The sequence below is a fragment of the Oryctolagus cuniculus genome, chromosome 7 (genome assembly GCF_051225735.1).
Source record: "Oryctolagus cuniculus isolate XC-2025 breed Fujian yellow rabbit chromosome 7, ASM5122573v1, whole genome shotgun sequence".
NCBI lineage: Eukaryota > Metazoa > Chordata > Mammalia > Lagomorpha > Leporidae > Oryctolagus > Oryctolagus cuniculus.
This window is the reverse complement of record NC_142873.1, coordinates 131,995,128-132,017,066: the sequence shown is the minus strand read 5'-3', so window position 1 is coordinate 132,017,066 and position 21,939 is coordinate 131,995,128. Positions and strand designations below refer to the sequence as shown.

General features: G+C 53.4%; 1 protein-coding gene and 1 long non-coding RNA gene across 9 annotated transcripts in view; one reads left to right on the top strand and one right to left on the bottom strand.

Annotated features, from left to right (window-relative positions):
* HIVEP3 (HIVEP zinc finger 3) overlaps positions 1–21,939 on the bottom strand; it is a 487,717-nt gene that overhangs the window by 227,058 nt on the left and 238,720 nt on the right. The gene's annotated exons all lie outside the window — the stretch shown is intronic.
* On the top strand, positions 670–18,194 carry LOC149125741 (uncharacterized). 2 transcript variants are annotated; one of them, XR_016211089.1, is made up of 4 exons: positions 670–963; positions 14,087–14,152; positions 16,330–16,481; positions 16,759–18,194. It is a non-coding gene; the product is annotated as an uncharacterized LOC149125741 (long non-coding RNA). The 2 variants fall into 2 exon arrangements; XR_016211088.1 differs by lacking the exon at positions 16,759–18,194 and having other exon boundaries at positions 672–963; positions 16,330–16,752.

Sequence of the window (21,939 nt, the reverse complement as noted above, 5' to 3'; positions counted from 1 at the left end):
CCATCGAGGTCTCCCCTGTGGGTGACAGGGACGCAAGTACTGGGGCCATCACCTGCTGCTTCCCAGAGTGCACACTAGCAGGAAACTGGAATCAGAAGTGGAGCCTGGACTTGAACCCAGACACTCTGATGTGGGAGGCTGGTGTCCTTAGAGAGACAAGAGCTAGGAATGCTGTTCCTGCCTGCAGGGGCGTGCCCCAGTCCCATGGGGAGAGCACTATACAGGGAAGTGATTGACCACCTGTCTGTCGGCTGAGGGCATGACCCCGAGGCCCAAGGCAGGTCCAGGGCTGTGGCTTTACCTGTGTCCCCGCCGGCAGACAACAGGATCCTTTGAGGATGCTGCAAAGCTTTCCTCGTGACTCAGGGTCATCACAGGTTTAGGTGCCATGTGACAGTGGCATGGGCACCGGGTGTCTCCGACTTTGCATTTTGTGTGAAAACCATGATGTCAGCTGCGCCACCCTTTGCCAAGCAAGCCAGCCTCAGAGAGCACAGCACATGGCGCTAGATTTTGTGACCTCCTCCCCATCTGCATCCCTGAGCTCCTCTGAGCTCCCTTTGTCTATTTCTGGGTTTAGGGAGCTCCCTGGAACTCAGCAGAGAGGAAAGTTCTAGGCTTGGGAGTGCTGCAAAAGCACTGCTGAGCAGGTGGGCTTATTTTAATTAATTAACACCTCCCTCCCTCCCTCCCTCCCAGGCCCCGCCGGCTTGTTCCCATTTCAGCCTTGCTCGTCTCCCCAGCTATTTATAAAGCTCTTCCCTTAGTTGGCGGCTTTCCTCCTTGCTCGCTCTTGAAGCTGCCTGCTGGAAGGTCTCCCCAGAGACGGAGGTCCCCATTGCCCATGGGGCTCATCTGAGGTTTAACCCTGACGTGTCCTGAAACTTGGTGAGGTGGACCCAGCACTCGAGAGCCACACATCTGAGCACATGTGCTCCCCTGCCTGCTGGTTGAAGATCTCTGGTGAGTCTCTGGGCCTCACAGCCCCTAAGAACAGGATGGGTTTGCCATCATGTGCTCTGTTTGGAGATTAACTGTTAGTGTGGATTCATTTTGAACTTGAGTCTCAAATACTATAAAAGGGTACTTCAAAAAGCTCATGGAAAGTGAAATTAAAGGAGTTTATTTTGGTGTAAATAATTTTGAAAATTCACAGGTTTTTTTTTTGTAATATACATTTTCCCTGAACTTTAAACACACTTTAAAATGTTTACTTGAAACACAGAGAGACCGCCACACAGAGAGAGACAGAGATGGGCAGATGGATCACCTACCCATTGAGTTCACTCCCCAAATGCCTGCAACAGCTGGGACTAGGTTAGTCCAAAGCCAGGAGCTAGGAATTCAATGTGGGTTTCCTATGTGGGTGGCAGAGAGACAACTACTTGAGCCATCACATGCTATAGTTCAGGATGGACATTAGCGGGAAGCTGGAGCTGGGAGCAGAGCCAGGACTTGAACCCAGGCACTCTAATATGGGATGAGGCATCCCATGCGGCTTCTTAGCCATTGCACCAAATGTCCACCTCGTTATCGTGAACTTTTTGAAGTCACCTTGAATTGATACTTCTAAGGCAAGAAGCAAACTGAAATGGGACTTGGGGCCTTAGATCTTTTCAGCAAGGGCATACGATTGCAGAGCTGACCCTCTCTGTATAACCACGACCCCACCCCTGCCTAATCCCCCCTCCTCACTTTCTCAGTGTGATCGCCACCATCCCACAGCCTGGCCCTCACACTCATTTTCTTCTGTGCATTATCAGTCTCTGGCAGCACAGGGAGGGAAGGGAGTATTATCTCTTTTGTTCCCTGCTGTATCCTCAGCACCTTCAACAGCTCCTTCTGCATAATGGACACTTGGTAGACATTTACTCCCTGGTAATACATAAATGGGTGAGACACCATTCATGGTGTGCCCGGAACAACACCTGGCACAGAAGGGGTGCTCAAAAATGCCATTTCCTTTCCCCCACCCGCATTTGATGGCTTTCGTGGGATCTGGATGTCACCGGATGTGGCACATGGGCTGTAGGGATCTTGTGGTATGGCCTCTCTTTGGGGTATGTGCCCTTGTCTGGGGAGGGGGTGCTTCCTCCTCTTTCTCCTCCTCTGTCTGGTTCTACGCTGGCTTTTGCCAGATGACACACACTTGCCGCTCTTTCTGTCCCTGCCCCCGCCCCCAAGCTGAGCTCAGCTGCTTGTGGAAGGTCTGCCTAGTCTCCCCTGCTGGGTTCCTCGACCAGGTCCAGGTGGGCCCAGGACCCGAGAACTATGAAGCAGGCGTGGTCTGTACTCGCCAGCTGCAGCCCCACCAGGAAAATACTCACTGTCTGAAGACGAGCACATGGCAGGTCTGGAGTTAGGGTCCTGGTTCTCATCAGGGGTCAGTGTACTCCCACTACTCCCAGGGAAGATCTGGCAATATCCAGAGACACTTCATGTGTGTGTGGGGGGGGGCGGGGGGAGGGACTACTGGGACCTAATGGGTAGAGGCCAGGAAGCTGCTAAACTTCCTGCAGTATACAGGTCAGACCCCTCCTCAGCATCAAAGAATTACATGGCCCAAACTGCCCACAATGCAGTTTGAGAAGCCTAGGAGAGGGTACAATGACAAATAATGAGGTCTGCCACTGACGGAGCACTTGCTGAGGGCCAGGGCTGGGCTAAGCACTTCATATGCACCTTCTCCCCGAATCCTCAGCACCACCATCAGAGACGGTGTCGTTTTTCCATCATGCAGGGGAGGAAACAGACAGTGCAGACCAAGTCACTCGTACAACCATGCACAGCAGTAACCAGTGGAGCCAGCATCCACCTGGAGCATTGGCAACATGGTGGTCCTAACCAATGCCTTCTTCCTTATGTTGGCTCAGCTCTAGGTGCAGGGCACCAGCCATGGTTTTCGTGCCCAACTCTACTCCCTGCTAGTCCATGCAGATCTGCTCAGGGCACCCTCAGAGTGCCTCAAATGCCCCCAGCTAATCTCTCTCTTTTTAAAATGGTATTTATTCATTTGAAAGTCAGAGTTACAGGGGCTGGAGCTGTGGTGTAGTAGGTAAAGCTGCTGTCTGTGGTGCCGGCATCCCATATGGGCACTGGTTCAATTCCTGGCTGCTTCACTTCTGATCCAGCTCCCTGCTGTGGCCTGGGAAAGCAATAGAAGATGGCCCAACTCCTTGGGCCCCTGCACCCATGTGGGAAGACCCAGAAGAAGCTCCTGGCTTCGGATAGGGGCAGTTTCATCTGTTGTGGCCAAATGGGGAGTGAACCAGCAGATAGATGTCCCTTCTCTCTCTCTCTGCCTCTCCTCTCTGCGTGTCACTCTGACTTTCAAATAAATAAATCTTAAAAGAAAAAAATTAAGAGTCACAGAGACAGAGAGAGAGAGAGAGAGAGATCTTCCATCTGCTGGGGTCACTCCCCAATGGCTGCAATGGCCAGGACTGGGCCAGGCTGAAGCCAGGAGACAGGAGCCCCATCTGGGTATCCCATGTAGGTGCAGAGCCCCAAGCACATAGGCCATCTTCTACTGCTTTCCTAGGCCATTAGCGGAGAGCTGATTGGAAGTGCAGCAGCCAGGATTGAATCGGCACCCACATGAGGTACTGGCACTCCAGGCCTTACCCACTGCATCACAGTGCTGGCCCCATCCCAGCCAGTCTCTAGGAAGTGTCACAGAGCACCCCATCTGACCTTGGGTTGGGCTATCCCTGGCCTCTCTCCACTGATTCCAGCTCCCACACTAGAGGAACCCAGTTCTTCTCGAGCCCTGCATATGGCTCTTCTCACCTCGAACCCTGTGTGCCCACTGTTCCCCGGCTCTGCCCCAGCACTCGTGGAATCTCCACCTGCCATGCTCCCCAGGGCTGACGGAATCTCCTTTCCCAACTCGTTGGACCTAGCACACAGCCTGACCTGCACCTCCCTTGGCTCACTGTATCCACATCACTGCCCTGAGTGTCTGCTGTGTGTCAGGAACCCCAAAGCAGCAAGAGCCCCAGACTGTCCGAGCTGGCAGGACGTCAGACGATCTGAGCCCAAATGCGTCCATCTTCAATGCAGTCTCTTTCCACGAGACTGCGTTTGTCAGGAGACGAGCAGGGAGCCTCAGGCTGAGTTTGCTCAGGGTTCATGATCGCCTCATTCTTCCCAGCCCAGCGGACGTTCCTTGTAACAACAGTTCATCTTCAGGAAGGCATCTGAAGTCAAGTGCGCAATCATCATTCACTCTGCCTCACAGATGCAAAACCTGCCCCCCCCCCCCGCCAGCTCTGAGCCAAGCCGCTCTCTCCCTCCTCCAGTGACCCCATGTACCATCAGCGTCCTGCAGAGCTCTGCTGGCACTTCCAGCGATCTGTGAATCTGTAGACCCACCAAGCAACTGCACTGGGTCTTAGCAGCTGCAGCACCCAGGCTCTCCCTGCCCAGCCCCTTGCGAACCACCTTCCCTTGTGGGAGTGTGAAAGCCCCCTCTTGGGGGGTGAGAAGAGCTCCTCATGGGAGCCAGGAGGAAACCCCAGTCCACGAAAGGAGCCATCTTTGCAGCCTCTAAGCGGAGGAGTTGCTGCTTGCTATGCATTCAGAGAGGAAGTTGCCTTTATTTTTCCCTCTGTGATTTCAAATTTAATTTAAATATTTCACTAGAAGGGTAACACCCACACTGTGGGCTTTGCTGGGCCTACTCAGAAACATTCCACTGCAATATGACCTCTGAACTCAGGGGTTTTCCTCCAGGCCTTGGGGCAGCAGTGTGGCCCAGCCCCCAGCTGCCCTCCCTGCAGGCCTCCTGTCCCACCCCTCACAGGAGGGGGCGGCCTTGCTATGAAGATGGCTGGTGTCACCCCTGCTTGCTGCAGGAGCGCTTGGCCAGGGGTTGCAATGCAAGCCCTTTCTGATCAGCGTCTCTCTGCATTGTGACTGCCGAGGGCTGAGAATCAGCAGTTTCCTTGTGCAGCAAGGATCACTGCATCTACTTCTTGAGTTTCAGGGGTGCCGGGCCCTGAGACCACAGAAACTTCAAAGCTGGCCACAGGAAGCAGCTCTTGCAGGGGCAGAGTGCTGTCCATTTTCCCCGGCATGCAGGAGCCCCTCAGCCTGCTGGCAACCCTGTGAGGGGCTAGGGACCTGGGTCACAGTCAGATGCACGGGGCACAATGAAGAGGTAGCTCCATCCCCACCTCCCAGTCCCACTCAGTGTGTCCGGAAAAGCTAGTCATTCTCTGCCCTTTGGCAGAAATCTAGGGCCTGTCACATGACTTTCCTGGTTACTCTGGGGTGATTAAAAGTCGGGGGGGGGGGGCTGGCACTGTAGTGTCGTAGGTTAATCCTCTGCCTGTGGCACCGGCATCCCATATGGGCACCGATTCTAGTCCTGGCTGCTCCACTTCCGATCCAGCTCTCTGCTATGGCCTCTCTGCACTTCCGATCCAGCTCTCTGCTATGGGAAAGCAGTGGAAGACGGCCCAAGTCTTTGGACCCCTGCACCCACGTAGGAGACCGAGAGGAAGCTCCTCGCTCCTGGCTTCAGATTGGCACAGCTCTGGCCACTGCAGCCATTTGGGGAATGAACCAACGGAGGGAGGACATTTCTCTCTGTCTCTCTCTCTCTCATTGCCTGTAACTCTACCTCTCAAATAAAATAAATCAAATCTTTAAAAAAAAGTCTTTTTGGGAACTAGGTTTCTTGATAAAAGGCCTGAGGCATAGGAAGAACAAGCTGGGCCTGGACCATCTCGTAGTGCCAGGAAGTACTAAAGAAACGAAGCGAGGGAGGACACAGGAGCCGGCTCCAAAAAGCTTCCAGTGACCACAGGTGGAACAACCCGAGTGACACAATAAACCAGAGCAACGCATTATAACCCCCAAAACAAAATAAAATCATGTGTGTCCATACTGATATAAATAATGCGTTGAATATGTAAGTAAATGGGCAAATGGGAGGAATGGATAATCTCACTGAAGAAGTCTAGATACTAAATGCGGAAAGCGGACAAGCGCTGTCGGAGAATGGCAGCAGTAGCTGCTGCAGGCGACGTGTGCGGAGGAGCGCTAAAATTAGCGGATGAACTTTAAGGAGAAACAGGATATCTGTGTGGTGTCGATGTATCTCCCCCAAATAGTTGTTAATTACTGCGATGGTTTTCACATATGTTCACACATTATTTGATATTCTTCCCTCCGGGGCACGGAGCTGAATTCTCTTCCCCTTGAGTGTGGGCTGGAGGTACTGAGTGACTTCTAATTAATAGAGTTTGGAAGGGGAAAAAGAGTAGCTTCACGAGGAACCTGGCATACCCCTTCTCGATGAAGCGATGAGCTTGAACTCAGGGAGCAGCAAGTACGTCTGTGCCCGGATACCATGCGGTGAGGCGGGGGTACCGCCTCCTTCCCCAAAGTCCATGGCCTCAGTGTAATCACAGGAGAACAGCAGACAAGCCCAGGCAGAGGAACATTCTACAAAATTCTAGATCAGTGTCCTTTGGTGTCAAGATCACGGAGGACAGGAAGACTGTGGGAAACTGTGATGACCCAATGCCGTGTGGGATCCCAGACCAGACCCTCCGAGGGGAGGAAGGACACAAGTGGGAGAAATCAGAAGGCAGTCTGGAGCTCAACTCATGGTATTGTGCCAGCGTGAGTTTCTTGGCTTTGGCCAACTCTCCACAGTAGTTACATAAGATTCTGCTAACGTGAGGGAAGGGCGGCTGAAGGGTGTGTGGAACTCACCAGAGCATGCCTTGTCCGTGGAGATGAGACTGCTCCCAACAGGTGCTGTTGGCACCTTCCACCTCCCAATTACAGGGGACCCTGAGATGGGCTGGGGCTTGTTGGGCTGTGAGCTGGTTCTACTTCCTGATGCAGGACAGGGGACATTTCCACATTGGCCACACCTACTAGGGAGGGGCTTTCTGCTACTTCAGCTGGATATGCCCTGGCTCTCCAAGCCAAGCCGGTGATGTACAGGAGGGGCAGAGGGAAAAGAACAAGTGAAGAACCATACAAAAGAACAGAGAAGGTGGAAGAAGGGAGACACAGCAAATGACAGGCAAGGGAGGGCAGAAGCAAGGACAAGGTGTCTCAGAGCACAACAATACAGAAAGCGGTGGCGGTGGTGAATAAAAGTGGGGTTCACTTGCAAGTTTACCAGCTATTGGCACTGCTGTGTTACGGGCATCACTTATGAGTCCCCAAGATGGATCCATTTTTATGGAGTCTCCAGGAAACAGAGAATCATGGGATTAGTGAGTGGCAGAGCTGGGATCCAAACTCAGGTCACCGTATGATCAGGTTCATGTGCAGATTCAGTAAACACCTCGTGAGTGAGCCCGACACGGAGGTGGGACATTCACTCACACCCATTTCACCTGCATGCCAGCTTCCCAGGCAGAAAAATGGGGGTCCTCCCAAGTGACTGGTAGCACAAGGCCTAGAACGTGAGTCTTGTCACTCCTAGCTTAACATTCTCTATGCCTGACAACCTCTCTTTCTCCATCATGTTCTTGGATTATGGGTAAAAGTGCCACATGGGGCTGCCAATCAGCCAGGGCACATGAAAAGGAATGTTCTCATGGCTGAATTGTGGACACACCTCTGCACCCATTAGTTACAGCCCCTGCTCTGAGCAACCTCAAATGCTGCCCTGGAGCCTTCTGCCCAGATGCCCCCCACAATCCAGCATCTAAAGAGTTAACTTATGCGGTGGCCTGCATCAACCTTGGCCAATTGTTCAATACTTTCAGAGAAGACTGTCTTTGGCGCTTCATCTGCTCTTAAACACTGCCATTGCCATTCCTCCTCTGATGTACACAGACGAGAAAGCTGAGGCCAGAGGAGGTCAGGGCTGCCCAGATTGTGCGGCTGGTTAAGAGCTGAGCCATGCTTAAGCCTAAGGCCTTTGACTTCCAGTCTAGTGTTTTCTCCACTGTGTACCCATTTCATTTCACATACATAGAGAACTTATAGTAAAGAATTTTAAAATAGGGGCTGGAGCTGTGGCATAGCAGGTTAAGCTGCCAACTTCAGTGCCGGTATCCCATATGGGCTTCGGTTCAAGTCCCAGCTGCTCCACTTCCGATCCAGCTCCCTGCTATGGACTGGGAAAGCAGCAGAGAATGGCCCAAGGGCTTGGGCCCTAGCACCCATGTGGGAGACCCAGATGAAGCTTCTGGCTTCATCTGTCTGGGCCAGTCCTGGCCATTGTAGCCATTTGGGGAGTGAACCAGCAATTGAAAGACTTCTCTCCACCTTGGCCTCTCCCTCTTTGTAACTCTGCCTTTCAAATAAATAAATAAATCTTTTTTAAAATAGAATTTTAAAATAGATTAAATTACAAAACATCACAGATCAGGGATGAGTCTTTGTGAAAGAGATTTGCTGGTTAAAGACAAAATCCATGCTATTGGCAAAGATTCTGCAGGCTTGAGACTTAACCAAAAAGCCAAGAGCTCATTGCATGGAAAGGTGGATGTGATGGGTTGATTGATGGCTCCAACTCTTTTTATTTAAGATTTATTTATTTGAAATGCAGAGTTACAGAGAAAGAGAGGGAGTGACGAAGAGGATAGAGAGATATTCCATCCATTGGTTCATTCCTCCAAATGGCTGCAACCATCAGGGCTGTGCCAGACAGAAGTCAGGATCCTAGAACTCCTTCATGGTTGCCTATGTGGGTAGTAGGGACCCAGGGACTTAGGCCATTGTCTGCTGCCCTGGGTGCATTAGCAGGGAGCTGGAGCAGAAGTAGAGCAGCCAGGACTAGAATTGGTGTTCATATGGGATGTTGGCATTCTAGGCCCCACCCCATCCCTGCCTTGTTGGCTTCAGAATCTAAAGACAGTTATCAAGTTGCCCTAAAATATCCTTGTATTCTTTCACATCATCCCAAGACTCAGGGCATAGAAAGAGAGGTTTTGATCCTTGAGCTTCTAACCAGTGGGTTGCACAATTTGTATGGGTCCACTGTGTGGCCCAAAAGCCACATTGCTCCTGCTATCACACTGCCAGAATGACAAGTGTCTTACTCTGCAGGCTATGGGGGAGATCCCTGGACCTGATCAGGAGTTACACATGGGCAATGTTATGTGTCGCTCACCCCGACTTCTACATATCAGCTATCAGTGATGGACAGATCACAGAAGGTCCAGGGCAAGGGGAAATCTACAAAGGTCTGAGCTTCCTGCAGTTGGAGTAGCAGTAATAATAAAAGGATGAGCCCTGTAGCATTTAAACAAATCCCCATGAGGGCCACAAAAGGAAGTGCAATGGATCCAGAGTTTTAAGGCAAGAAGCCCTTTCTTGACATTGATGGCTGGGGCCCGGAACTCACACACACCTGTGCCATGGCCAAGAAGGAAAACGAGAGGCAGCTCTTGATTCAGGCTGTGAATTCAGCCGCTGCCCCCTGTAGGAGACCCCACCACACCTGTCCACACTGAGCCAGTGTGGAGGCAATGGTGTGTGTGCACCTGCTCCAGGGGACAGCATAGGCCTGGCTGGGCCTCTGAGAGGGTCAATTCCAGGGCTGGCCCTGGAGGACCTGGGGCTGTCTTTGGGTCTGTCTGCCTGTCTTAGTGAAAGGTGGCCCTGTCCTTATGCAGTAAAGAAGTGATGTGCCTCAGGTAGGGGTCAGCTTCAGTGCTGTGCCCTCTTCACTCGGCCCAGGTCACTGCCATGGGCTGCGTTTTCCCGAGTCTGACTCTTGATGACTCACAAGAGCTCTGGAGAGGGGAGTTCTGAGAACAGGCATGCACTGGCCACCTTCCCGGAAACCCCCTGAGTGGCTTTAAAATACTTGGGGAGCACCTGCCGTTCCTCCCTGTCTCTGTCTTCCTGAAGGTCTTTATTGTGTGTGTCCTAGACAGCAGATTGGGAATGGAGTCTTTCTCTGAACTCCCCTAGCAGCTCAGTGAGGGTCCCAGAGAGGAGAGGAGAGGCCTGCCCATGACCGCACAGACCCCGACAGTGGCACTGGACCCTAGCCAGGACACAAGGCTCCTGGTTTGGGTCTTTTCTCCCTGTGCCGTTCTGTGAGTGGGCAGAGGGCTGTGGGAGCAGAGCCCTGGCCCAGCCAGGCCGCCTGGGTGCTGGGTGCCTGCCAGCCCTGCGCAGAGGCCCGTCTGGGGCTCTCCCGGTGGCTCTCCTTGGCTGGCAAGCAGGAAGCTCCGGATCCTGGGCTGCGGCCCAGAGGCAGAGGAAAGGGGCTTCTCTATGCCTCTGATTGTCCCCATGACCGCCCTGGAACAAAGCAGGGACTCACGCCGCCTCCTGCCACCAGCCTCCGCCCAGCTGTTCTGGCCACGCAGCCCCATCTCCCCGGCCTGTCTGTGGAACACTGGGCATTTGTCAGCCTTCAGAATCACGCTGTGTGCCCAGGGCTCTCGGGCCCTCCCGCTCCAGGTCCTAGCGGTCGGGCGGGCAGAGCCACAGGCCCTCTTTTCAAATCCCCAATCCCATCACTCAGTGAGGCCAAACCCGGGTCTGTGATATTTAACTATTTCATAGCCTAACACCCTACTTGGAGGCCTACCCCCTTCTCTGACAAGGAAGTCAAGAGGGCAGATCAGGGTTCCAGTGTCTTCCCTCAAGGTGTGTGTGCAGGAAAGGGCTCTTATTATTTTTAATAGACCTCACCACGTCTCAGTGTCAATTACCTGTCAAATGGGAAGAGTAGCAGCTAATCCCAAGAGCTAATCCTCAATGACCTATCAATATCAAGCCTCAATGTCATCGCCTGTCGAATGGGAGCAGTAGCAGCTCATCCAAAGAGCTAACGTTTGCCTAGGGTTCCTCTACACGGGCATGTCCAACCCTCCTCCCCTCTGTCATCACATGTCACTCATCTCATCCTCACCACAAGGCCCCCTGCCCAGCTCCCACTCTCTGTGCAGATGCAGGATTCGATGTGTGCAGTCACAGTAAAACGTAAAACACGGCCCCAGAGCAGCACTGCACTGCACACACACAGGCCATGCTGGAGCCTGCCACATCTCACGTGTGACAGGTGCATCCCTCCACGGGGGGCTTTGGGCAGTGACTGTGTGAATCGCTGTGCACATGGGGCCCACACTCCCATGCACGCAGCAAAAGTCTAAAGGCAGCAGGTGATGCTGCTGTGCTCACTTCGTTGATGGCAAAGTTGATTCTTTCATCATCTTCAGGAATGAGTTTAGGAAACAAGGACAAGCCAAGGGGTGCTTGAGTGGTGTTTACGCTCAGCACATCTCAGCAGCAGAGTGGTGGCAGTGCCCACGCTGCCTGGCTCTGAATCTCAGCTCTGTCATTCTCTAGGGAAATGGCCCTTTGCGATTCGGTTTCCTCGACTAGAAACAGGGTACGATGGTGCCCTTCCCATGAGTTACACGTGCAGCACACGTATGGGACTGTGTTCAGCAAATCTCAGTGAAGAAATATGAAGGCAACAGAGGCCCTTCTCCTACCCTTCTCGCCAGGGAGAGGGAGCCAGAGACAGGTGCTTGATGCATGGGGAGAAGGCATAAGGGCACAGGGCTGCAGCCAGGTGGATCCAGATTCGAGCCCCAGCTGGGTACTCAGGACAATGGACTCAACCCCTCTAAACCTCAACGTAACCATTTTATCATGACAGTAACAGCCCATCCCTCACAGGGTTTGGCCCAGGATGAGCAGTTTCTGACGGGTATAGAACACATCAGCTGGTGGCAAATGGTGGCACGGCAAAAGCAACAGGGTAAAGTAGATCTGATCGGGAAAGGCAGCTTCAGCAGGGATCAGGGATGATGGGATGATCGGGACGGAGAGAACTGGACTGGGATGCAAAAGATACAGAGTCCTGTCTGTCCCTCAGACAACAAAGAAGCAGAGTCACGAGGGGGGACAATGGGAGGGGACAGGCAGCTCGCCCTGTACCAGGCCACTGCTATGGGAAGAGAGCTGCCCGGTCCCAGGACCTGGAGTGGCATGTGGGTGGGGCTGGGCCAGGTCAGTGGGGCTGGGGGTGGAGGGGTGGGGGATGGGATTGGGGCGAGCATGGTGCTGAAAGGTGGTGCCATGGGGAGTGGGGGGCGTCACCAGAAGCGCTAAGAAGGAGAGTTAAGGCATGCCTGGCACGATCCAAGCAAGTCCAAGCTGCGCCAGGAGGAGCAGGGCAGGGGCGTGGGCAGTGGCTGAGGCTGGGTCCATTCCTTGTTGCTTCTGAGGTCATTCATGTCCATCTTTAGCTGGTCCTGGGCAGAGGCCACCTCCTAATTCCTTCTGATCGGGCCAGGCTCCCTGACACCCTTACATCAGCTCTGACCCGAGCTGAGCATGGGAGCTCATGCAGGAGGGAACGGGAGGTTCACCTGACTCGAGGCAGGTTGAGCTGATTCTATTGGGGGCTTGGGAATCTGAGCAGCCTAGATCGGCAACCAGGTCAGTCCCACAAACACGCACCTCCTTGCATGTTTGCAAGGAGGAGCTGTGTTAAGCCAAGCAAGGAGGGTAGCATGGGGCTGATCGCTGAGACAACAGGGCCACTCCCCCAGGGGCCACAGCAGAGTGACGCTGGCAGACTTAGCCCCACTGGCATCTGAATGAAGAGCAGGAGACGCGGAAACTGAATCTCAGTGACAAGTTCCTGCTTCCCCGTGGCTCAGGATTTTGTTAACATCCCTGGATCTCCCAGCGGTGACTGGCAACAAAAAGTGTTGAAACAAAAGGAGGGTTTCCTGGTGGGGGAGGAGTGTCTTCAGGCTTTCCAGCTGGCCGGAGCCAGGGGAAGGACTGGCTGTGTGTGACTGGGGATGATCAGGCCCCTCTCTGAGCGTCTCTCCCCTTGCTGTGAGATCAGGGCTTGGACCAGACCAGGCTGACGGGGGCGCTGACATCCTGTGAGTCCACACAAGTGGGCAGGGAGCGTTGTCATCGGGATCAGGCACCACCCTGTCCAGGTTGGAACGCTCAGTCACTGCCACCACCCCCTCCCGCACACTCCACTGGCAATGCCCATTCTTCATGAGCTCCTCATCCACTTGGATCACGGCTGCTGAAATGGAAGGGATCCAGCACATCCAAAGGGCTCCGGGGTTCTGTCCATGTGCCTTCTAAGAGCTCCTGAAAAGCTGCAGGGTCCCTGTTCCACTGCCTTGGTTTGGACTCTGTTTCTCACTAGGCTAGGCCATGACCCCTGCACGCTCCTAGCTGGTGTCTTTCTCACTTGGCCACAGACTGAGCTCTTCCACCTCTTACAGGCACCTTAAAACTCTTCAGTCAGTGGGATAAGGAATGGTTTTCTGGCCTTACCATAACCCACCCACTCATCTACCTAATATCCACTGCTCCCAACACGTCTCCCTGCCTGAAGACAGGCCCAGCAACTTGCAAGTTGGGAGGAGAGCGAGATCTTGCCTCTGGGCCCTGGCACAGATGCTGTTTCTTTGGCTGGAATGTCCTCTGTCACTTGTCATCCTTCAAACCTCAGCTCTGGTGTCCCTTCCTGCTGTTGTCATACATTCCGTTGTGGCATTTCAGCGTAGAGCAAAGCTCCTCGGCTCTGCTTTTGTGATTACCCCTAGGACACACTGTCTGTGCTGTAAGGAGTCAGTGTCCCCCCTTTAGATTAGAAACCCTTTAAGGGCAAAGAATGTTCTAGGCATCTGTAAATGTCCATTATTGAGAACAGAGTGATACAAGAGTCAAAAGGTGAAAACAGCCCAAGTGTCCATTGACAGATGAGCAGATAAGCCAAAAACACACACTGGACTATGACTCAGCCTAGAAAGGAAGGGAGCTCCACACACACTACAACACGGAGAAGCATGAGGACATCATGCTAAGCGGCACGAGCCAGGCACAAGTGACAAATAAGGAGTGAATCCACTTACATGAGGTACCCAGAACAGTCAAGTTTACAGACAGAAAGTAGAACAGAGGGTGTCAGGGGCTGGCAGTGGGGGCAGGGACAGTGAGTGTCTCTTGGGCACAGCGTTCCAGTCTGGGAAGAGGACAAAGTTATGACGCTGGAGGGTGGCGATGGTGGTATGGTTGTGAATGTACTTAAAGCCACCAAGTTGCATGTTTACAAATGGCTGAAGTGGTAAACTTTGTGTTCTGAATATTTTAACACAATTAGCAACAAAGAACGGCATGGGTGTGCAGAAGAGCATTGGAACCCTTCACTGAATGAATGAAATGGGAGGTAAGCAAGGGAAGTCCCTGGAGGGAACTTAGGAGATTACATAACCAGACGAGAACCGTCAAGCCTGGAGCTGGGGTGGGCCCAGGGTGGCCCGGTGCCACTGCTGTCACCCGCCTTGGCCCAGCGGGAGACCTGCTGAGGGCCCGGGCTGGGGCTTCCAGACCTGGAACCTTGGCGCCGCAGCTCACTTAGAGCGGGTGCTTGTCCTCAGGCACCTTGCCAAGCTCTCCTGGGAACCCAGCAGGGAGTCACCGAGGGGACAGAATCGCAGGAGGGAAGCCGTAAGCCCGCAGGCTGAGGCTGCCACGGGCTAGTTTTTGGTGGGGTGTGGGCGTGAGTTAGGAATAGCGGCGCAAGGCTGGAGGAGGAAGGCTGGCCAAGGCACCTGCCCCACACCCGCTTGCTGGGTGAGCCCCACGCTGCGGAAGTATCGCATTAGGGATGAATCACAGCCTGAGTCAGAGCAAGGGGCCACGGGGCTGCAGCTCAGGCACTCACTTGTCGGAATGTGCAATAAGGCACATCTCCCTGGGCCACTTAACAAGGACGGAGGGCAGGCCACGCAGGCTGAGGGCTCACAGAGCAACAGGGCCGGGGTGGGGGTGCAGCCACCAGGACCCTCTCAGGATACCCTCCTGTCACTGGAAGCGTCCTCCATGTTCCCTAACAGGAGTGTGTACGTGCACACACATACACACAGAGTTTGTCTTTCCCCCAGACTTCCTGAGAGCCCTGGGTCATGAGAAGGGCAGCACGAGGCCAGCTAGGCCACGTTACCTTTAAGGTCACGTACTTCAGTTCTGCCTTAGAAAGCGAAGAAGTGCCTAGCTGGAGATGACATTTATGGGTGTTTCTTCCTCAGAAAAAAAGGGGGCCGAAAATTACCCAGAGCCCACTGAGGGCATCGCTCCCTGTAGAGATGGGGGAACAAGGCTGAGAATCTGTGGGGTTGGCTGTTGTGGCCACAGTCAGGTCAGGGCAAGTGGCCACGCCCAGCATCAGGGAAAGACGCTCCTCCAGCAGGGCTGCAGGGAAGAGCAGGATCCAGTGTCCATGACTGGGGGGGTTGGGAGGGGGAAGGGTAGGATTTGGAATTGGACAATGGGGCTCCAAGGTTTACAAGTAAAAGCTGCCCAGCTCTGCAGGGAACAGGCCAAGGCGGGATGGGATTCTGGTCTGCAGAGGGGCAGACAGCACAGGGCTGTGACCCAGGCAGGCCCAGTTGCCCTGGCAACCTGCAGCTGTGGAGGCAGCTGTGCCTGCAGCAGAGAAGGTCCCTGGGGAAGCTGAGGCCCTGCCTCCCCACCCTAGGGCTGTGTGACCCACATGGATGCCACCAGCCGCCTGTGGCAAGGGAGTCATCTCTGTTGGTTCCAACTGAGATCTGCTGGAGGGTAAGGCACACCCTGGGTTTTGAATGGTAGCATGGGAAAAAAAAATGCAAAATCCACTATTTTTTTTATATTTGAGTACATGTTGAAATGATGTAGTATTAAAATCAGTTGCAACTGCTTCTTTTTGTTCCTTTTTATATGGCTACTAAAAAATCTGACATCATACATGTGGTTCACACTCGTGGCTCCCATTCATCTCTCTGGGATGGTGCTGTTCTGGGGGGACCCAGGGGCCCAGTGCAGGGAGGGCAATGGCACTGAGGCCTGGCTCCTCTGCCAGGTGGGTGGCAGCTCACCCTTCTGCACTCTGAGCATGTTCTGGGGTACAGCAGCAGCCCCCCAAATCATGAGAGCCAGGCAAGCTGTTGATACAGCAGTGGGACTGAAGCCCCAGACTTTCAGTGACTTTGCTCAAGCAAATCCATGATAAGGGCCTGGCCAAGAACCAAGCCTCAGAAATGCCAGCCGCACCTTTGTACCACCACATCCTAGTTCGCATAGCCAATGCTCTTCTATTCCTGATTAGAGTGTGAGTTTTTACATTTTTTCAAATTTCCTGGCAGGTGATTTAATTATCTATGAAAACCTTGTGGCCCCAATAAAACCGGATCTAAATGTTTTTCTCGGTGTGAAGATACACTTGAAAGAGACACGAGGCTGGTTCCCCAAAGTTTTGGAAAACACTGAGAATTCCTGGAAGAGGTCTCCCAGGAAGGCGGCAGAGGGAAACCACCTTGCCCTAGCCTGGGCAGAGCGAGCCTTCAGGTGTGGTCTCTCTTGCAGGTGCAGCTCCATGGAGCACCTGCACAAGCCACTCCTGCCCTCCTCCAATCCACAGGGACGACTTCCTTCTTCAGATCGCTGTTCCTCCCTGGCACGTTCCCCTGGGACCCCCTTTCCCTCTGGGATCTGGTCTACTCTTTGGATACCTCCAGGTACCTTCTATAGAAGCATCAGTTCAACTTCTCTGCAGCTTTCAGCTCCCTCTGCCTGGTCGGCCCCCAGAGGCCCTAAAACCACTAAGCAGAAGGAAACTGGGGTGCGAGGGTCACACTCTGAATTGTGCACACTTGGCACAGTTTTAATAAGGTGAGATGGACGAGCTGGTGGGCACTGGTGAGGGTGTCCTTGTACGAATCTACACTAGACCAACAGAGCAACACACACACCAAAGCTTTATGTACAAGATGCTTATTATATTATTATTTATAGTGGCAAAAAACCGGAAACTATCTAAACATCCAACAAGGAGTAGTGGTTCCATAAATTCCGACACCTCTGAAAACTGGAGTCCTGAGAAGACACTGAAACTTCGGCCTTTGAAAATAGGTATTGGTGCAGGAAATAACCCACGGGGATGTTAAAAGCAGAACATAAAGCTGCCTACAGGCCATGATAGCAGCGTTCTTTCAACTCAGACACAGGCACGGCAAACAGCTTCCCTGGGGTATGCCGCCCCCAACTTTTTGTGGTCCCCTTGGATCTCTGAGCGTCCAGGAGAAGACATCTGCCCAGTGCAAGGTCCAGTGACTGTATGTATTGAGGAGACAAGGTGGTGTGGACCCCAGGAGCCCAGCCTAGCCCCCAATTCCCAGGATCCCCAGGCATCCAGGAGGAGCAGGGAGGGCATCTGTCCCTGCATGAAGATCATTGCCTGGATCACAAGTGCCACGGTGCACCGCCCAGAGCACAGCAGGCACGGGGCTCAGCAGGCAACACCTGGAACAGAGAGAGTGACTTTGAGGGCAGTCACTGGGGACCAGGAGCAGCCTCAGGTGCCAGAAGTGAGACTCAGGCGTGTTCTCATCCTGGCTAAGTCCCCGGTGTTCATGAAACGGACTCACCGACCCTACCTCCTGCAGGCGCAGTGGGGGAAGCGGGCACCCGTGACGGGCAGCACAGCATGCGTGCCCTCAGCCGTGCTGCCTGGCTGTGGATCATGTTCACCCTCACACCTGCTCTCTGAGTACCTCATTCCCCTCATTTAGAGAACAGGAGCAATAAGGACATTTGTGTCCTCCCTATAGGTTGGGTGAAGGGTGTACAGGAACCAAGGCAAGCAAAACGGGGTGAGAAGCACCTAGCACACACTCAGTACCTGGAATGGGTGAGCTTCGCTGGTCCTTTGAGTTTCCTGGAGGGCCCCTCTGACCCCAGCCCCTGCTCAGCGCCCTGCCTCCTCAGCCTAGCTTCAAGGCAGCTCGTTAATCCTATCGGTTCCCACGTTGCCCCTCACGCTCCATTCCTGGCTGACCACCCTCATGCTGGATGGACAGGCTGTCTGCAAACCGCAGCCCATGGGCCCAATCCAACCTGCCACCTGTGTTTGTAAATAAAGTTTTATTGGGATACAGCTGCACTCACTCATTTATGCTCTGCCATGGCAGATCTGGGTGAGCATGACTGGGGCTCAAAAGCTGTAAAATTTCCTACCCATTACCTTCTTGCAGGAAAAGCTTGCCAACCCCCACCAACACTGCCCAAGAAATGTGTAATAGACACCACATAGGTCACTTCAGAGAAGCATGTTAAGAGAAAGAAATGGATGAAATTAATTTTAGAAATACATTTTGTTTAATATCCAAAATTTCACTGAATCATGAACATTAAAAAAAAAAAAAACTACTAATGAGATACCAGGAACTGGGTGTGCCTGTATCTGACACATGCGCTACAATACAACATCTTACAGGATGCGAAAGTTAAAGATTACTTCCAAAACAATGATGTTGTGTTTAATGAAAAAAACATTCTATACTAGTTTAGTTTTTAAATCAAAATGCAAATGAAGAGCCCAGCTCCTTGTCGGCATCAGTTCCATTGGGAGTGACCATCCTATCAGACAGGGCTGATGTGCATCCTGACTCACTCAGGGGCCCAGCCAGGTGCACCTGACACCGGGAAGCACAGGTAGGTCACGTGGCCTCCTAGGATGTGAGCCAGGTGATTAGAGCCCTGAGCACCTGGCTTTCCTGACACTCTGGCTCATTCAGAAAGCTGGGAATGGTGTAAATCACTTTCCTAGAAAACCCCCAATCAAGGACTATAAACTTGCCCACAGCAGGGAGGGCGAAGTGGCCAGCTGCTCCTTCCTCCTGGTCAATGTGCTGTCTTCCCACTGAGGTGGAAGTGCACAGTCCCTTCCAACCCCAGGTCTTTTCCTGGTCCCGCCCGGCTCCAGGGAACCCTGCTGGGGAGAACCCTGGGAGCCCCCTCGGAACCCTACTCCCCGCCACACCCTGTCCCTCCAGGTACCCTTTGCATCAGCACAACCCTCACATTTTTTTTTTTTTTGACAGGCAGAGTGGACAGTGAGAGAGAGAGACAGAGAGAAAGGTCTTCCTTTGCCGTTGGTTCACCCTCCAACGGCCGCCGCAGCCGGCGCGCTGCGGCCGGCGCACCGCGCTGATCCGATGGCAGGAGCCAGGTACTTCTCCTGGTCTCCCATGGGGTGCAGGGCTCAAGTACTTGGGCCATCCTCCACTGCACTCCCTGGCCATAGCAGAGAGCTGGCCTGGAAGAGGGGCAACCGGGACAGAATCCGGCACCCCAACTGGGACTAGAACCCGGTGTGCCGGCGCCAAGAGGGGGAGGATTAGCCTAGTGCCCTCACATTTTTAATCACCTGCTCCTGGGGTGCTCCCTCGGTACCAGCGCCTCCCCTGCCCGAGGTCAAGGTTGATCTGCTCTCTCACAACTTATGGGACCACACATGCTGCTGCAGAATTCGCCACAGGCTCGGCACCTTGAGTAGTCACGGCGGGGACCACCCAGCACCAGCGGATTGCAAGGTTGTTAGCCACATGATCTCAGTGCTTGGTACTTACATAGTTGCCCTGTGCTTTGTTTTCCTCATCTGTAAAATGGGATAACAAGTACCTGGCTCATAAGGTTATTGGGAAGGCTGCACAACTTCGTGCATATACCATGTGTGAGTTCATCTAGTAGCTGTTACTGTCAGGAAGACACACGTCAGCAGTTTTTATAGTTATGAGTTTGCTTTAATGTGATACAGAGAAAAATCACATCAAACCAAACCCATGATTTTGTCATTTGGGTCAAGGCTAGTAAGTAAAAACATTTGACTAAGTAACAGTGCAGGGTGTTATAGTAGCAATGGTGAAGGTGGAAGACAGACTGCTTGGGAAATACTTCGGAGGAAACTCTAAACAGGAACTATGGTGCTGACACCTTGTCACCAGGGCAGCCGCTGGCTGGGCTGCAACCACACAGCAGCCCACGCCCGTCCTCTGCCTCAGTCCGAGGCTCTCTGGGGCCTCCCTGGAATGAGCGCGTGCAGAAGCAGCCCCTGAATGCCAGCTTGTCACCAGACAGGCGGGCACATGGCAGGCAGCTCAAATCGTATGCCATGTACACCACACGGCCCCATGGCCGTCACCCCATGGAGTGAGAACCACTTGGCTGTGACACAGGGCCAGGTGCTACCTTCTGGCTCCCGGGCAGAGGCGGCTGGGGGAACTGGCTTCTCTGGCTCTGGCTCTCCCTAACGGTGCGACCTTGGACAGGGTACTGTAACCTCTGTGCTTCTGTTTCCAGATCTGCACAATGAGGTAAGAGGTGGCAGACCTGGTGAGTAGCAGGTGAACGGGACAAGTGAGTTTCTTGTTTTCCTGGCTCTGACCGCAAAAGCAAGCGCCCCCTGGCAAAGAGGAGAGAACACCCAGGCAGGAAACCCTTTCTCTGTCTTGGACCACAAAGCCTGCAGGGGCTCCCTGCTTGTCTGCACTGCCTGTCTCCAGGCCTCAGCTACATGGCCCATCCCACCATGCTGGCTTTGTTGCCCTGGTCCCCAACACCCGCCCTTGCACAGCACATGTGCCCTCCTGGCCCCCAGAACAAGACACCCCGTCCTGAGTTCCGACTCCATTCTCCCTCCTGTTTTCAAAAACCCAGATCTGGTCAACCTCCCCCTGAGAGCCTCTGTATAATTCCCCCACCCTGTAGAGCTAAGTCCACACTCCCAGGAGGGCAGTGGTGTTCGCTTGTCATCCAGCATTCCCCTCCTTCTCGGTAGGCAGCTGAACCCTGTCCCCATTCTCTCTGTCTCTCTCTGTCTCTCTGTCTCTCTCTCTCTCTCAGACACACACATGCACAGAGTCTGCACCCCAGCCGATCACCTCTAGTCACTGCCCTCCCCCACTGACAGCCCGGGCTCCTTCACTCCCGCCCACTTGTGCACCTGCTGCTCTTTCCTCTGGAACTCCCCTTCCCTTTCTGTGCTGGACAAATTCCTCCTGCCCCTTCAGCACCTTGCTGAAACAGCAGTCTGTTCCCATCGCCCCTCATTCTCTGCAGCTTGGTGACTAAGTCCTTGCCAACAAGGTGTAAATGCAGGCCGTGGTGTGGAACTACCGGGAAGTCTCTTTGGAAGGAGCTTGGATGTGGATGACTGCATGGCCCTTCCACCTTTCTCCAGTCCCTTTATTACAAATGGATGTGATGGCTGGCATTCCAGTAGCCACCTTAGAACATGAGGTGACCTTCAAGATGGACACCACGCCCTGTAGATGGAGGGGCTAAAAGATATAAGAAGTCTAGGATACTGAAAATATAATGGAGTCACCATCAGCCAAGCCTAGCCTGGCTCCCGTTGGTTCTTGTGTGTTCAAGCCACTGTTATTTTGGTTTGCGGTTACGTGCAGAAAATCTAATTCTATCTTCTGTAACAGGCATACAAGCCATTTCCTGATTTGGTTCCTACTCTTACCTCCCCAGTCACACGTTTTCCTCTCCCTATTATCATACCCTATGCTCCAAACCTACTCATTTATTTTTAGATTACTCAGTGCATCATGCCCCTCTCAGGCATCACACCCTCTACCTTCTCCAGGGACCATGGGAATATCTGCTTGACTTTCCAGATTCTGCTCAAAAGACACCTCCTCCATGAAGCCCTTCCAGATACACTCTCTGCACCTCCCCCCAGACGGAAGTGCTGCTCTTCCTGCCCTCCAGGCCCACAGATATCTACCATGGCACCCACAATGTGTCACCATCCACTCATCTGTCACACCTCACACATCCTGGGTTGCTTGAGGTGGGAGCTAAGTCATTCACTTTTGCCTCCGGCATCTAGCCCAGGACCTGGAATTGTTGAGCGTGAACCAGGCTGTTCAGGAAACAGGTCCCTAACACAGGCTTCACCTCCTTAGGCCTGGGAGACTGTGTGTTGCGGGGGGTAGGGCTGTGCCACTGGAACAGGACGGGGCTCGTGCAGGGTGACAAGGCCCGCTCTAGGGAACACTGTACCCCGGAGACCCCGGCGCAGCTCTGGTGGATGATTACAAGGGCAGCTCGGAGCAGACGCTGTGGTGTAGTCAGTTCAGCTGTGGCCTGTGTCTCTGGCATCCCACATGGGCACCAGTTGGAGTC